Genomic DNA, 15,752 nt, shown 5'->3' with positions numbered 1-15,752 from the left:
CAGGAGTACCTTCCTGTCGCTGCCCTTTCCGGGGCCCCTGATGGACCACAGGTTTTGGCCAGTCGGGAGGCGTGACCCCCCGCACTGATGACAGGAGGAAACCATTTATCATCACGGAAGGATCTGGCTGCTGGCGTGTTTATCCAGAGGAAGGAAATAAGCTCTTTTCACCTCCTCCGAGTGGTGTCTGGCCCACTCGGCCGTCCGATCTGTCAGCGGGGGGAATTTTAAATAACGCGTCCTGTGTTTGTCGGTACCTGTTTTGTGTCTGCCTTGGAGCTCTCAGCTCATCACTTCCTGGGTGTTGCACTTTATTGCCGCTTCCTCCTTTAAATAAACTCCGTCATAAATTTAATGCTTGTCAGAGCCGAGTTTAGAAATCTGGCCCAGCAACATGCACCGGCAAGGCAGGGCTCTCTCCTCAGGCTGGCGTCCAGTGCGGCCGACGTAGGACACCTGGGGGAGCGCGGGATGCCGGCTGCGATGCCTGCTGTGGTCGGAGAGGCTTGCAGGCTTGGGGATGATGCGGTTTGTTTTTCCACATTTCGAAGCCAGGGAACTAGTGAAAACTCTCACCTGGCAACTGGCATGGAAATTGCTGGAGGGCAGTCGCACAAACCCAACAGCCTGTGTCAGTCTGCATACTCATGGCCAACAAGATTGTTGCACTAAGAGTGCCTCCCATGGTGTTCATATCCCAGGCAAAGTGACACAGGAGTGAGGCCATAAGACTAGCAGCTTCCCATCCAAACATCCATCCATCCAACATCCATCCATCCATCTAGCAAACATCCATCCATCCATCTAGCAAACATCCATTCATCCATCCAACATCCATCCACCAAACATCCATCCATCCATCCATTCATCCATCTACCCATCCATCAAACATTCATCCATCCATCTAGCAAACATCCATCCATCCATCCATCCATCCATCCAACACCCATCCATCCATCTAGCAAACATCCATCCATCCATCCATCAAACATCCATCCAACCATCCATCCATCCATCCATCCACCCATCCACCAAACACCCATCCATTAAACATCAATCCATCCATCTACCAAACATCTATCCATTCATCCATACATCCATACATCCATCTATCTACCAAACATCCAGCTACCTATCCGTCCATCCACTGAGGCACTGTTATCTCACATGTCCCTATGGACTGGGCACCTTGCAGCCCCAAGAGAACAATGCCCCAGGGAACCCCTTGGCTGTGGGTAGAGGGGACTTTGGTCTTGGGGGTGATGGGGGGTCTTGGGGAGTTACGGGGAAGCTTCCAGGAGGAAAGAGATGCCCCATGCTACTGCAGCTCTTAGAAGAGGGTGGGGTTCAAAGAATGAATCCCTTTCTGCCCCCACCCACCACCTGCTATCTCACAGGTCCGGGGTGACCAGAGTTAATGGCGGGTTCTCCATATCTGCTGCATTAGTGTCCTGGGACTCTCGAAACAAAGTACCACAAATGGAGTGGCTTAAACAACAGAAATTTCTTCTTTCACGGTTCTGGAGGCTGGCAGTCTGAGGTCATGGTGTGGGCAGGGCTGGCGCTTTCCCCTAAGCTGCTTGGGATGGTCCATCCAGGCCTCTCTCCTGCATCCTGCTGGTTCCTTTCCTTGTGGCTGTGTCACGCCAGTCTTCACCTGGGTTCTCCCTGTGTGAGTGTCTGTCTCCGTTTCCCCTTGTTATAAGGACACCACTCATATTGGCTTAGGGGCCACCATGCCCCAGTACGACCTCATCTTAGCTAATTACATCTGCAACGACCCTATTTCCAAATAAGGTCATATTCTGAGGTAATGGGGGTTAGGACTTCAACATATGAATCTGGGTTGTGGGGAACACAATTCAACCATAACATCTGCAGACGCTGAAATCCCTCTTAGCGTGGAAGGGGGCCGCTGAGAGCCCCGACCCTCTGTTGCCCTCCGACGCCCCCTCACATGGGCCCCTAGAGGAGCAGGTTCCGGCCACCAGGATCCACACAACCCCACTCAGGGTCAGGGTCAGGGTCAGGGTCAAGGTCAGGGTCAGGGTGTTCAGATCCCTGTGGGACCTCAGTCCAGGTGCCCTGCTAAGTCCAGAGGCCTCTTGCAGGGAAGGTGCCAGGACATGATCAGGGCACCCAGCTCCACCTTCCACCTCCCCCAGGCCATTCCCAGCAGCCTCGGGTCCCCTGGGCCTTCTGGAGTGGCAAGTTCCCAGAACCAACCCGAGAATGCTGTTCCTAGAGCAGGTTTTTTGGGACACGCTCTGTCTGTTCTCAGGTCCCAGGCCTCCACCTGCTTCTACCTGGAGGCCGTGCAGCTCTGGGCGCCCTGAGAGGCCAGGAGCTGTGCCCAGAGCCAGCAGCTGGCTTGAGACCACCTCGGCCTCTTAGAGAAGCAGGATGGGGGATGGTGACAGCTGATGAGGCCACGCGGAGGAGACATCGGGGCAGAGGACAGTTAGAGGTGCTGCTGGAGTATTACCTCAGTCTCCCAGGTGGGCACTGTGCCCAAACTGAGCCTGCGGAAATAAGGAGCCAGCTTTCCACACACCCATTATCTGGAAGGATTGCTCAACCCCTAGCCCGGCTCTCAGGCGGGCACAGCGATGCAGACACCTGCTTCTGGCCCCGTCCCCTGTTCCTTAATCCCTGGGCACACCCGGGACTTTCCAGCCTCTGGGCCTTGGTCCACGCGGTGCCCTGCACTCCCCGGGCGTGTGCGTGCCACCCCTTCCGGCAGCTGCATCCACCCATCCACCCATCAGGAAGCCACGCCCACCCTCTTGTTCAGTCACATCTCTCAGCCGGACTGTGGAGCCACTGCGGGCCAGGGGCCTGGCTCTCCCACCCCCCCCCCCCCAGGGTCCCTGGCTGGGGGCACACAGCCGAGAGAGCTGGTCAAGGGCTCGGCGCTCCTGTGGTCTTGGAGGCCTGCCCTGGGTGGGCAGCAAGACCAAGGCCACAGACGGGGCCCCGCAGGCCGAGAGTCCCCAGCCTGCAGCCTGCTCTCAGGGTGCCCACTGCCCACCTGGCCGCTCCCCCTCCCAGTCTGAGCCTGGCCTCCTTCCCCTTCCTGTCGGGGTCACCAGCTTTATTTCTTGAAGGGAAATGCATTTATCTTCTGACAAAGGGTGGTGGTAAGCCTGGGGTCCTGAGAAGCCAGGAAGCTGTGAGTGACCCAGGGACCCAGTGCCCCTTCCTCACCTGTCGGCAGTGGGGAGGGGGTCAACATCTCAGTAGCGGATCCCACAGGACAAGCATCTCATGACTGGAGGTGAGCTGTGAGCTAGAACCTCAGAGGCTGCCCCGGACTCCTCGGGCCCCTGGGGAGGCAGCTCTGCCCCGTCTCCTGGGGAGGAGGATGGAGCTCAGATATGCCTGGGGCTGCAGGACCTACCTTTGGCCCGGGACCCAGCACGGGGCCTGGGCCGAGCCTTACCTTACCTCTCCCCAGCCATGCGCTGCGGGTGCAACGTAGAGACGGTCCAACCCAGAGAGCGTGGGGACGCTCCCCACCACCTCCCACTGATGGCACAGGGCTTGGGAGGCTCGCGGGCTGCAAGCTCTTTGCAGACACACTTTGTGGGGCAGAATGCTTGTATCAAGTTTCCGGGAGGTGGAGAGGGCACCACCCCTCCCCGCGCCCCTGTTGTACCCCTGCTGCACCCCTGTTGTGGGGCCGCTGAGGAAACAGACGAAAAGAAAGAAAAGGGCCCAAGCTGGTCCTCCTGGGGGGCCCGGCACACGCCGGCTTGCTGGGAGCTCTGGAGAGGCTCCAAGACTGGAGGGGGGAGGGGGACCTCGAGGGAGGACTCACCCCAGAAGTGGGCCTCACCCCAGGAGGAGCTCAGGACACAGGGAGCCTCCGGGTGTCGCTGGGGAGGAAGAACCCCGGGGGTGACAACACAGAGAGGACCCTGGAACGCTGGGGTGCCGTGTGTGTGCGTGTGAGTGGGTGTGCACATGTGTGAGTGTGCCGTGTGTCTGGGTACGTGTGCACGTGTGAGTGCCGGTACGTGCACGTGTGTGCACACGTGTGTCTGTGTGCACGTGTGTGGGAGCACCAGGGAGCCGGGCCAGCTAGAGTGAAAGGGCTGTGAGCGGAACACAGCTCAGGAGGGCCATCACCCTTGGAGGCTCCACCATCCGGGCGCCAGGGCCTCCCAGTCCTCTCTGGGCGAGGCCTGGTGTGAACCAGGGGGACAGCAGCCTGGGGAAGGGGGGAGACCAGGATGGGGTCAAGGAAGGGGGGCTCAGGAAGGGGGTCGGGGAGCATAAAGGCCGAGGAGCATCCGTGAGATTTCACAGCAGGGACCCAGGCCGGGGGGACGGCCCACCAGGGCCTTTCAAGGTTCTAGTCAATCTTGGGAGCCACTCCTTAGGTGGGAACAGGGACGTCGTGTCTGGGAAGGGCCAGGCAGGCTTTCAGGGCCCACACCCAGCGAACCCAGAGGCCTCTGCCCTTGGTGGGTGGGGTGGGTGCAGCTGGGCCCCCCCCAAGGAAGGCTCAGCAGTGAGGGCCAATGCTGCCCCCTGGTGGTGGAAAGAACCTCTGTCAATCGGCCTGTAATACTAACTTTTCCATTGCACAACTTTGCCTCAAGGCCCTTGGAGGCTGAGAAAGAAAGCGTGTTCACATGAGACCTCCCGAGTGAGGCTGCGTGATCCAATGGCCTTGTGTTCGGGGGTGGGGGGACATTATTACATGTCATCCTCCAACGGCCTCTAAGGCAGGGCCTCTGGCCTGTTTACAGATGCCTGGCCTGGGCGCTCTGCCTGCAGCTAGCAGAATCCAGACTTGACCCCAGTCTCCCATGTGACTCCCCCAGCCCCACCCTTCCCATTTACAAACGGGAAAACTGAGGCTCATGGGGTGGAGTGACCGTCCCAGACACCTGCATCGGAGGGTCACCCTTCCCCGAAGATTTCACCCCAATGGTCCAGGGCCCTGAGCAGGTGCCTCGTGGGGAACGTCTTGTGGGGTGAAGGGCATGCTGCAGCGGGCCCCCAGGAAAGCCTGGAGAAAGTCCTGGCTAGCTGAGTGTTTGTGTTCTGGTGGCCGGTGCCCTGGGATCTGGAATAATACTACCTGCCTCAAAAAACTGGTGTCGGAATAGAAATCCTCAGGAGGGCAATACCCCCGGCATGCAGTTGGTGCCTATTATTATAATAAGTCCCTTGGGCACCAACGGTGTACAGGGTCTGTGGTAGGCTGAAAAAAGGACCCCCCTAAAGATATCCACATCCTAATGTCCAGAACCCAGGTCACACATGTGACCTTATGTGGCAAAAGGGACTTTTTGGATGTGATGAACTTGAGCGGAGAGGGGAGCTTTTCTTGGATCCCCCAGGTGGGCCCCACGTCATCACAAGGGTCCTTACAAGAGGGAGGCAGGAGGGTCAGAGTCAGAGAAAAGATGTGATGCTGAAGCAGAGGCTGGAGAGAGGGAGAGAGATTTGAAGATGCTGCACTGCTGCCTTTGAAGAGGGAGGTGGGGGCCACACACCAAGGAATGTGGGCGACTCCAGAAGCTGGAAAAGGCGAGGAATGGGTTCTCCCTGGAGCCTCCCGAGGGAACCAGCCTTGCTGATGCCTTGATTTTAGCCCAGTGAGACATCTGATCTCTAGAAGCGCAAGAGAATAAATCTGTGTTGTTTCAAGTCGGTAAATCTGTGGTCATTTGTGACAGCGGCGTAGGACACGAATGCAGGTCCCATTCTAAGAAGTGGGTTACTGCCTTCTAAATGAAGGGGGTCACGAGCCCCCCTCTGCCCAGACCCCAAAGCCAGCCCGAGGCGGCCTTGTGGGGACACTGAAGCAGTCTCAGTTCTCCCTGGCTGTCCAAGGAGGCGGCAAAGGCTGGGGGCCAGGGGCTTAGGACTCAGAGCCCCCAGAGAGCTCTTGATAGTGAGATGGCCTCGCCATGGCCTGTCCCTGCTCCTCCCAGCCAGAGCCTGCCAAGAGAGACCCAGTGGGAAATAATACAACGTTCTTTTGGACATGTGTCCTCCTATTTTTAAACTGTTGTTTTTTTCCCCTGTAACTTTTCGAATGTTGAAAATGGCCTGGGAGCCATGGTCCCCAGTCTGTCTGAAATTATCTCAGGTGGCATAGGGTCCTGGCCTTTCACGCCCTGTCTCCACGGCCAGCAAGCGCATCTGCCTGGCACGGAAGAGTCCTAGCCCCACTTTGTGCAGGGAAATTCTGAAGCTCGGGAGCAGAAGTGACTGGGCCAGTGTCACCAGGCTCATGAAGGGGCAGGGGCTGCATCCAGACTCAGGTCCCCTGAAGCTTCCCGCTTTTTCCCACGACACCATGCTGCCCCCCAGCGGTGGGTCTAGTTTTTCGGAGAGTGCTAAGCTAGCCACAGCCCCCAGGGTCAGATCCAGACCTGGAGACATGGATCAATCAGGGAATATGGTTTGTGTTGCTCGGAGCACAATGTGGGCCGGCTGGGAGCTGGCACCCCCCAGGTCAGGGAAGCAGGGCTGGAGCAGGAGAAAGTCCAGGAGTCTAGGAACTGGATTGCAATTGATTTCCATTTGCGGCCTTAAAAGTAAAACAACGAGTGTTTTGTGTCTTTGTTCAATGCAATATTCAAGTAGGTATTGAGTCCTATTATGTGCTGAGGTCTGGACACAGAGCAGAGAATGGTCTTGCCGTTGAGGAAAGGCACTCCAGAGGCAGCATTATGGAGGTTGAGAGGCAGGAGGGTGACTTTCTGGGGGAAAGGCATTCCGGGCAGACAGAACAGCAAGTGCAAAGGTCCTGAGGCCAGAACTAGCCCGCCATGCTTGAGGAACAGCAAGAAAGCCAGAGTGGCTGGTGCAGGGTGGGGGGCACATCGAGGGGGTATGAGGTAATGGAGAGGTGGGCAGGGACTAGTCGGGGGACTTGGAGGTCGTAGTGAGGAGTTGGGAGCAAGTAGTGGGGGGGTTGTTTTAAAGGGTATGTCCTTGCAGTCTGGAAGGTCAATGGAGTCACAGGCTATTTAGATTTGGGTAGGGCAGCTCTGGTGAACGCAGTCCTTTCCTCTGGCCTTGCAAAAGTAGGTTTACTGCTGCAAAACCCACCTGCAATATTGAAATTCCCACAGAAGGATGCAATTTGCTTTTCAAATCTGACCTTCTCCCGTGGCTTGCCTCCTTTTCCCCGTTGAAACCAGGTTTTCGCATGATGCGTCGTTGGATAACACGGGATTCCGTGAAAATGCAGTTTTGCCCTCGCAGAACTGGTGCTGGTAATTCTTGACAGTTCCTGATGTCGCCCCTCCCCCGCCCCAGCCATGGAGCTCGGCCGGAGCCCCTCCACCTGAAGGATGTCTCCTAGGCGCCCCCCCCACCCCCGCCCCGGGCGTGGAGCAAAGCCTTGTTACTCACAAGACAGCCCCGCCCCACACAGCTCCCTTTTCATCCCCCAAACCATCCTGACCCAGGGCTGTGAGCCTGCGTTGGGCCGGAAGTTTCAGGGAGAACAGAGCAGGAGAAACTTCACCTTCAATGTCAGAGTCCCCAGAAACAGCCTCAGCTCCTGCTTTCGTGCACGCGGCACGTCCCAGACCCCAAACTCAGCACCTTGTCTGTATTAACTACAGAATCCCCACACCAGCTCTTCTTACAGACGAGGAAACTGAGGCATAGAGCCATTGAAGGCTGGGCAGGGGCCCTGCAGCCGGCGGTGCCCGCAGTCTGCAGGGAGAGCAGCGCACGCCATCCACTCTGCCTCTTGTATGCGGGCACAGCACGCCGCTGCCGTGGCCACACCTCCCCGGGGCCCCAGCCCCTCGCCCCCTCCTCCCCTCCCCGCAGCCCTGGTCTCCAGGTGCTTACACTCCCAGCTCTGTTGCAGGCCCAACGGCTTAGTCCTTCTTCACTGTGTCCTCTTGTTCAGATGTGCCGGGACCTCGGCTCCTCCAGGTCCAAGGAGGAGGCATCAAATGCTTGATGACGTGGAATTGTTTTCCTTTGCGTTATTTGTTTACTGTCATCTTCCTCTGAGCTGATGAGGTCCTGAGGGTAGGGACCCCCTCCCCAAGGGTAGAGACCACGCCTGTCTTGCTGACCACCATCTCCCCGGCACCTAGCACAGGCCTGGACATAGTAGGTGCCCAGTGAGTGTTTGTTGGAGGAAAGGATATGTGAACAGACACGCAGGAGTGTGCACACATGCCCTGTCATGGAATGTGACGTTTGCACTGTCTCGTCCTTTTCAAAGAAGGTTCATGTCAGGGAAGGCTGAGGGCAGAAAGGATTAGTGAAACAACATCTAGGGAATGGTCTAGGCTCTGTGCATGAGACCAGTCTCCTATTCTGACTCCACCTTCCTTCAACTTCTTTCCCTTTTGCCCTGGCTGCTAGGAAGCTCAGAGCCAGTTTGTGTAACCCAGGGCTGAAATAGCTCCCTGGGGGCCTGGAAAGCCTACCCCTCCTCCTCCCTCTCCTCCCCTCTCTGCTCAACTCCTGCTTGTTCTGACTTCCTTTCTATCTCCCTTTTTTTGCCTGACACCTCCAGTGCTGTGGAGAGTGGGCAGGTGAGCAAGAGGGAAAGGCCTCGTAGGGAAGCGGTGCTGGGGGGAGGGGACAGAGGCGGGGCCCAGAGGCGGGAGGCCCCACCCCTCTGGGCCAATCCTTGGTACCCTGGATTGCCCGCCTGGGCCTCCTGTACCTCCAGGAGCCAGCTCCAGAATCCATCGAGGACATGCAGATAAGATCTCGCCAGATAAGGGATCCCTTGACCCTGGGCATGGAAGGAAACAGCAGGGCCTTAACCATGTTCTCCTGGCATCAGACTTACACGGGAATAAAAATACCAGGTGTGCTGGGTGTGGAGCCTCCAGAGAGACTTCCCAGCCTGGCACCGCCTGGCCGCCGACACCACTCAAAGGTGAGGAGCAACAGGAAATTCCAAACCTGACCCCACCCCACGCGCAGGAGAGGCGGCCTCGGAGGCCCGCTGGCCACCTGCACGTGCCCCCCCATCTCCCCCCCACCCCGGCCCCCGCCTTAAACAGCTGCTTGGTCGCCCTGCACCTCGGTTTCCGCATCTGAAAAATGGAGCCACAACAAGAGCCCCCGCCCCAGGTGGGTGCGAGGCTCGGACGACAGAGCCTTGTAATGGACTCGGGCCAGCTGCGGGAGGGGATGTGCTGACTCAGGGTGACTCCTGGGCTCCGCTGATGCGCCCGGCTATTCTCAGTGTGAGACCACTCTGCTCCCCGTGAGGGGACCCGTCGGGCCCGGCTGCGCCGCAGGCTCCACCCCTGGATGCACTTCTGGAGCCGAGCTGGAGGCTGGGGCTGGTGGCCACAGTGCTGTGGGCTCAGGCTGCTGTCCGCTGCCTCCCTCTCGGAGGGTGGGTGGCTCCTCATCCCTTCTGTCCTCACAACAGGTGCTCGGAAGGGCTTTCCCCATCGACTGGACTCTCCCAGTGCCCAGGCCCAGGTGGGAGAAGGGCAGACTGGGGGACCTTGGCCTGGGTCTGAGCCACACCTGCGCCACCTGTTCACATGGAGTCTAGCCCACATTCCCACATCTGACTGGGGCCCCGGGAGCAGCCCCACAGAGTCGCATTCAGGGCTGTAGGGAGAGGGGCTTCAGGAAGGGGGCTGCTCCTGCCCACCCCCAGCCGGGCCCAGCGCTGGGTACCTGGGGCAGGTGAGCAGACCCTGTTTGCCTGTGAATGCAGGATGCTGTCGGTGCCCCCGTGACCCTGCCCCAGAGAGGGGGCTCCCGGAATCCTTCGAGGCCCCCTGGCAGGTGCCCACCTGGGAGTCTCTTGGGCAGGAGTTGACACCCTCCACCCCCAGGAGACAGAGATACCAGCAGGGGCCCTGCTTGGACAGGAGCCCCCGGGGGATGTTCTGTTGGAATGAGGGACTCCTGGCCTGAGCCAAACTGGAGATGCCCACACCGCGGTTCCAGGGACTGCCCACCAGGGGGCAGCACCTGCCCGGGGACTGGAGTCCCGAGAGGGCGGCGCTCCCCCCGCCCCCTCACTCATAGATGCTGCTGGAATCTCGTGTGCGGCTGACCCCCAGGAAGCTGGCCTCAGCCGCCAGCACGGCAGGGAGGGGGGATTGTCCCCTCCTCCTCATCCCCCAGCGCAGAGCCAAAGGGATCTGGGGCTCAGAGGGTGGTGCCCCCCTTCCCGGCTCCCAGGCTTGGGGGCAGCTCTGAGGGCGAGGGGCTTCCTTCCTGCTAAGCCTCCCACAGCCCTGGACTGCCACCCAGCCCCTGGCCCCTCCGGGTTCGGGAGAAGAGCGGGAGGCCTGCCCCATACTAGGCTGGGCCACAGGTGGACCTCGGAATGCCAGGAGCCGCTCTAGAGCAGAGATCAAGGCAGGTGGATGGCAGAAACAGCCTCTGGGGACCTGCTGGCAGCCTTGCCTTGGGGGGCAGGGTTGGCATGATGGGGGGCACTGGGAAGGGCCCTGGCATGGGGCTCAGAGACCTGGATTCGAGCCCAGCCTCCTCCGGGTTCCGCCCAGGTCTGGAACCCCTCTGACCCTCAGGCTCCGTGCGCCCCCTGGCAGGACACAAGAGGTGGGGCGGGGTCCCAGAGGCGCTGGGGGCATCCTGGGTCAGTTAGAGGTGTCCCTTCCTAGCTGGACCTGGTTCTCACTCCAAAGGGTTGTTTGGAAAGTTGCAACTTGGGGCCTGAGTGGTGGCAGAAGCAGGGCCCAGCCGGGAGCAAGGTGGTCGACATGGTGCCGGGTCCACCAGCTCCCGACAGCTCCTGGGGCCCACCAGTGGAAGGCGCCACCCAGCAGGGCCCCTTCTCAGCTCCCTGGAAGCTGTCATCACTAACAGAGGCCAGACTCTCCTAAGGGTGGCGGTCACCTCCTCCCTGGGGCCAAATTCAAAGAGCTGGTCAACCCAGGAGCTGCTGCAGACGTGTGCTGCATGTGGGAGTGAGTTCCCCGTCCAAGAGGGCAGCTGGGCCCCGCTCACGGACGTTCCTCACCCCCGTCTCACTCACTCCTCACCCAGCCCTGCCAGGGCTCGGGGAGAGGCATGGGGGTTTCTCACCCCAGATGTCTGTAATGCTGCCGCCGCCCGTCCTGGGATGCTTGAGCTGCCCTCCAGCAAGTCCTCCCTCTCCAGGGCGGTACTACTGTGCTCTAGAGTCCACACAGGCTCCCATGCCCCTCAGAGCCCCACCGTGAGTCCCTCATAACACACCACATTTAGATGTGGCACCCGGCTCTCCTCCTGCCCCTGGACGAGCTTGTACCTCCGTCCTGGGTCCAGCACGGAGACGGTGACCCCACCCCTTTCCCCTGCCCCAGCCTCACAGCACCTGGCAAATAGGAGGTGCTTCTTGAAGGGAGCCAGGCTGGATTTTAGGGTCTTGGGGGCGGTGGCCCTGGAAAATGGAATAGCAGTTGTTTGGGGTTCTGGGTTAGGCCAGAGGAGTGAGGGAAAGGACACCAGGCCAATCCGCACTGGCCAGAAGGCTGCCCGGGAGCTGGCTGCGCCCACTGGATCTCTGTGGCGAGACTCTCCTTCACTAGACGTGTATTGAGTGCCAGCTGTATGCCCAGCATCCCTGAGAGCAGCCAAGGTGCAGGCTCTGTAATCAGCCCCACACGAGGTCCCAGTGGGGCTGCTGGCACGGGGCTGGGAGGACAGGGTCAAAGCGCCTGGGAAGAGCAGTCAGAGGTGGAGACCTAGCAGAAGGGAGGGCAGACACACAGGCCTCCCCTGGCTCTGGGCCCACTTACCTAACTTCCCACTGGCAGCTCCACAGGGGTGTCTGCCCCAAAGCCAGCTGGGCATGATCAAAGTGGATCCCAGCATCCTACCTCCAAACCTGCTTCTTCCGAGTCCCCTCCCAGCAGAAGACGCCCCATCCACCTCTTCTCTCCAGCCAGGAAGCTGTGCCCCCTACGCCATCCACCTCACCCACGTTCACGGATCCCATGTCCCCGGCGCTCCACCTCCTCTCACGGTGCTCACCGCCAGCCCCAGGCCAGGCACCAGCATCTCCCTGTTTTCACAGAGGCCTTCCCACCGCCTCGTGGGCTCTAAGGCGTCCTCCTGGCACAGGGCGGCAGGAGGGAGTGCCATGGGGTGGGGTGGGGGGAAGGGAGAGAAAGAGGAGTACAGGGACCCCAGCAGAGGGGGCTGTCTGCAGTGGGCGCTGCATCCCCAGGCCGGTGGCCCCTGGGACCGAGGAGAAGCACTCTCTTTGGTCTGCCCTCCAGCCGGGGGTGGGATGCGGACATGCTGGGCTGCATGCCCTTCTGTGCTCGCGGGCGGGAGGCTGCACCGCTTGGACAGGGAGGGACGGAGGGTCGCCCCAGCAGCAGCCCGGGGCCAGCCGGTCAGGGTACTGACTCTCCCTAAACGCTGCCTGGGTCCACCCAGGCTCGCAGATGGCCCTGGCCTGACCCAGGAGAAGCCCAGATGTGGGACCCTGACCCCAGCTCACAGCTGGCCCCAGATGCTCCTCAAAGGGTTTGCTCCATCCCGGCCACGGCAGGCAGGCCAGGCCCGTCTGGGCTGGAGGGGCAGCAGAGCTGGACATCTGACTCCTTCCCCGAAACTCCAGAGCTAGTTGTATTTTTTTCATGAAGAAGAGGTGGCAGCTCAGAGAGCTTAAGGGACTGTGTGGGTTGCACAGCATGTTGTGGGCAGACCCGGGAGCTGTCCAGGCCGCCTGCTGCCCATCCGGCCTGCTGAGCGATGGAGCCCAGTGGCCCTTCCGGTTACCCTGCAAGGTCGATTCTGTAGACCTCTGTCCCCCTCACCTGCACGCACCTGGCCCCGCACCCAAAGTGAAGATTATGGTGCACGACCCTTGTGTGAGTGTCCTGGGGCTGCCGTAACAAGTGACCACATGCCAGGAGATTAAAAGCCTCAGAAATGTATCCTCTCCCGGTTCTGGAGGCCAGAAGTCTGAAACTGAGGTGTGGGGAGGGCCCCGCTCCCTCTGCAGGCTCTCGGAGAAGCTCCTGCCTCTTCCGGATTCTGGGGGTTCCAGGCGTTCTTGGCCTTGGGGCCGCATCGCCCCAGCCTCTGCTTCCATCTTCACGGGGCCGCCTCATCTGTGTCTGTGTGTATTTTCTCCTTTTCTGTCTCCCATAAGGACACTTGCTGCTGGATTTCAGGCCCTCCCTAAGCCAGCAAGATCTCACCTGGAGATCCTTCCCTTCGTTACATCTGCGAAGACCCTTTTGCCAAATAAAGTCACATTCATTCTGGGGATTAAGGCATGGGCATATCTTGGTGGTGAGGGTAGGGGCGGTGTCGAGGATATAAGTCAACCCACGACACCCCCTGATATGAAGTCCAAGATAAAGCTAAAATTACACGATAAAATCTGTTCCAGGAACATTTGTGCTTGCGCGTGTGTTGTGTTTTTTGAAAACACTTTTTCAAAACCTTCTCTTCTCATTTTTCTTTCTCACTTGGTCCCCTCCCTTGTGGACACAGCCTGTTGAACACAGATGCTCCATGTGGGCCAGTCACAGAGAGGGGGGTGAGGACGAAATAAGGAAGGGCCGGCGGGACACCGCACACGGTACCCGGCACGTGGTACCCAGTGCGTGCGTGGTAAGGGATCAATGATGTTTTACAAGAAACTGATGACCCCAGGAGGTCATTGTCAGGTTTGGGAGCAATGAGGGGCTGAGGGCTCAGCCCTCAGGAGAAGGAGGGCAGAGGGGGCAGGGACTGGACCTGACCTCAGGTCCTTTGGTACATCCGGCTGGAGGCTGGCCCCTGCCCACCAACCTCCGCACCCCTGACCCCGCTCCCCGCATGCCTGACCCGCGCCGCCTGCAGCTGTGCTGTCCCACCAGCATCGCTAGTTAACACCAGCCTCCTTCCTCTCCCGCAGTGTCGCAGTTTGGGTGACAACCTCCAAGAGGGGCTGCAAACCCCTGCCGCAGGTCAAATCCTCCTCCACCTTTTTCGTAGAGCCCATGAGCTAAGAATGACTTTACATTTTTTAAGGGGTGAAAAAAAAATCAAAAGAAGAAAACGATTTCACGGCCCATGAAAACGACACGGCCTTCCAAGTCAGTGTCCGTCGGTGAGTGTTCTTGGTGCCCGGCTGCCCATTCATTGACTCTTGTCAAGTCTGCCTTCCAGCTACAAGGTGGGGGATTGAGAGATGTGAGAGGATTGTGTGGCCGAAAATCTTCCCTCTCTGGGCCTTTACAGAAGGTCTGCTGGGCCCTGACCTACACGCTTGCCCTAGTGAGCGCCGGGGTGGGACCTGGCCTTCCACGTGGGTAAATGGAGAGTTCTGTCTGGACTGAGGTAGGATCCCCAGAATCTTAATACAAGACGTGGACAGACATACCATCACTAGGGAAGAGCTACGCTAACATTGCACACAGCCGGTGGCCTTGCGGTTTAGGGCCCAGGCTCTGGAATGTACTGCAGCTCTGTGGCCTCTCGGTGCCTCAGTTTCTCCGTCCTGAAAGTGGGGATGATTGCATTTCCCTGGGAAAAAGGATCCTGGGAGTCAAGGGCACGTGATGTGCTTGGGACGGTGCTGGTCCCCAGTGTGGGCTCGGGGCTGTGCGTCCCTCCCCGTCTCACCCTGCCAGGCACATCCACCTGCAAACCCCACTCCGCCTTCCACGAAGACCCAGCCTGCACCCTCTCCCACCAACCTCTATGGTCCTGCTCCATTTCACTAGCACTGGTCCCAGGGCCACCCACTCTTACCCAGATGATGCAAGAGCCTCCTACCTGGTCTCCCTGCTTCTGTCCTGCCTCTTCTGTCTACTGCTCACTCAGCAGCCAGTGAGTCTTTCAGAAAGCAAGTAGACCATTATCTCTTCTGGGCTCAAAATCCGCCAGGCCCCATCTCACTCAGAGTCAAAGCCAAGTCCATATGCTGGCCCTTTACCTCTCTGATCTCCTCTTCTGAACTTCTCACTGACCCCCTTACCTCCAGCCCTCTGGCCATTCTCTGAACACACCGGGCCCCTGCCCCAGGGCCTTTGCACATGCCGTGACTACCGTCTGGACCACTCTTCCCAGGATCTCCATGTCTCACTTCCTCATCTCCTTCGGTCTTGACTCAGATGTTACCGGCTTAGTGAGGCCTTCCCTGGCTACCCGATAAAAAAAACTGATGCTTCATCCCCTGAGACATGCCCGTCTTTCGGAAGTTTCCTGTTTAGCTCTTATCACCACACAACGGACCATACAGTCTATGTATTTGTCATGTTTAGCGTCTGTTCACTCCTACTGGAGTGTAGAGGTTGTGTCTGTTTTGGTCTCTGCTGGGTCCCCAGCATCTATGTGTGCCCCATAATAGATGCTCAATGCATATTTGTTAAATGAATGAATCCAGGGTCCTGGAGTTAGAAACCTCTCACCCGGCAGAACACGCACCCCTGGGGCTCAGCCTGGCCCCTGCCAGCTGCCTCAGAGTGCAAACATCCTGCAGGGAGGGACCACGGATCAGCCTCCTAGAACTTTCTATGAAGGATGCCACGTGGGTCAGAGCCACACCGGCTGGTTTACAGAACCCTGGATGCTGCTACCTTCTGTGGCTCCCCACAGCCATCCTGGAAGTTGGGGGCTCAGCATCTTATGCTCACTTTACAGGGGAGGAAACTGAGGCTGGGAGGACGGTGGAGGCACCAAGGAAGGGTCTAACCTTGGCCTCCAGGCCCAGGGCTTTGCCCACCTCCACAGTCAGGGTAGAGGAGGGTGAGCTGGTGGGATGCAGGTGTGCCGAGAGGGGCAGGGGACCAAAAGGGGGAACAAGAAGAGACGTGGGG

This window comes from Eubalaena glacialis, chromosome 10, assembly GCF_028564815.1.
Source record: "Eubalaena glacialis isolate mEubGla1 chromosome 10, mEubGla1.1.hap2.+ XY, whole genome shotgun sequence".
Classification (NCBI taxonomy): Eukaryota; Metazoa; Chordata; class Mammalia; order Artiodactyla; family Balaenidae; genus Eubalaena; species Eubalaena glacialis.
The sequence above is the reverse complement of the archived record's forward strand: the minus strand, read 5'-3'. Positions refer to the sequence as shown.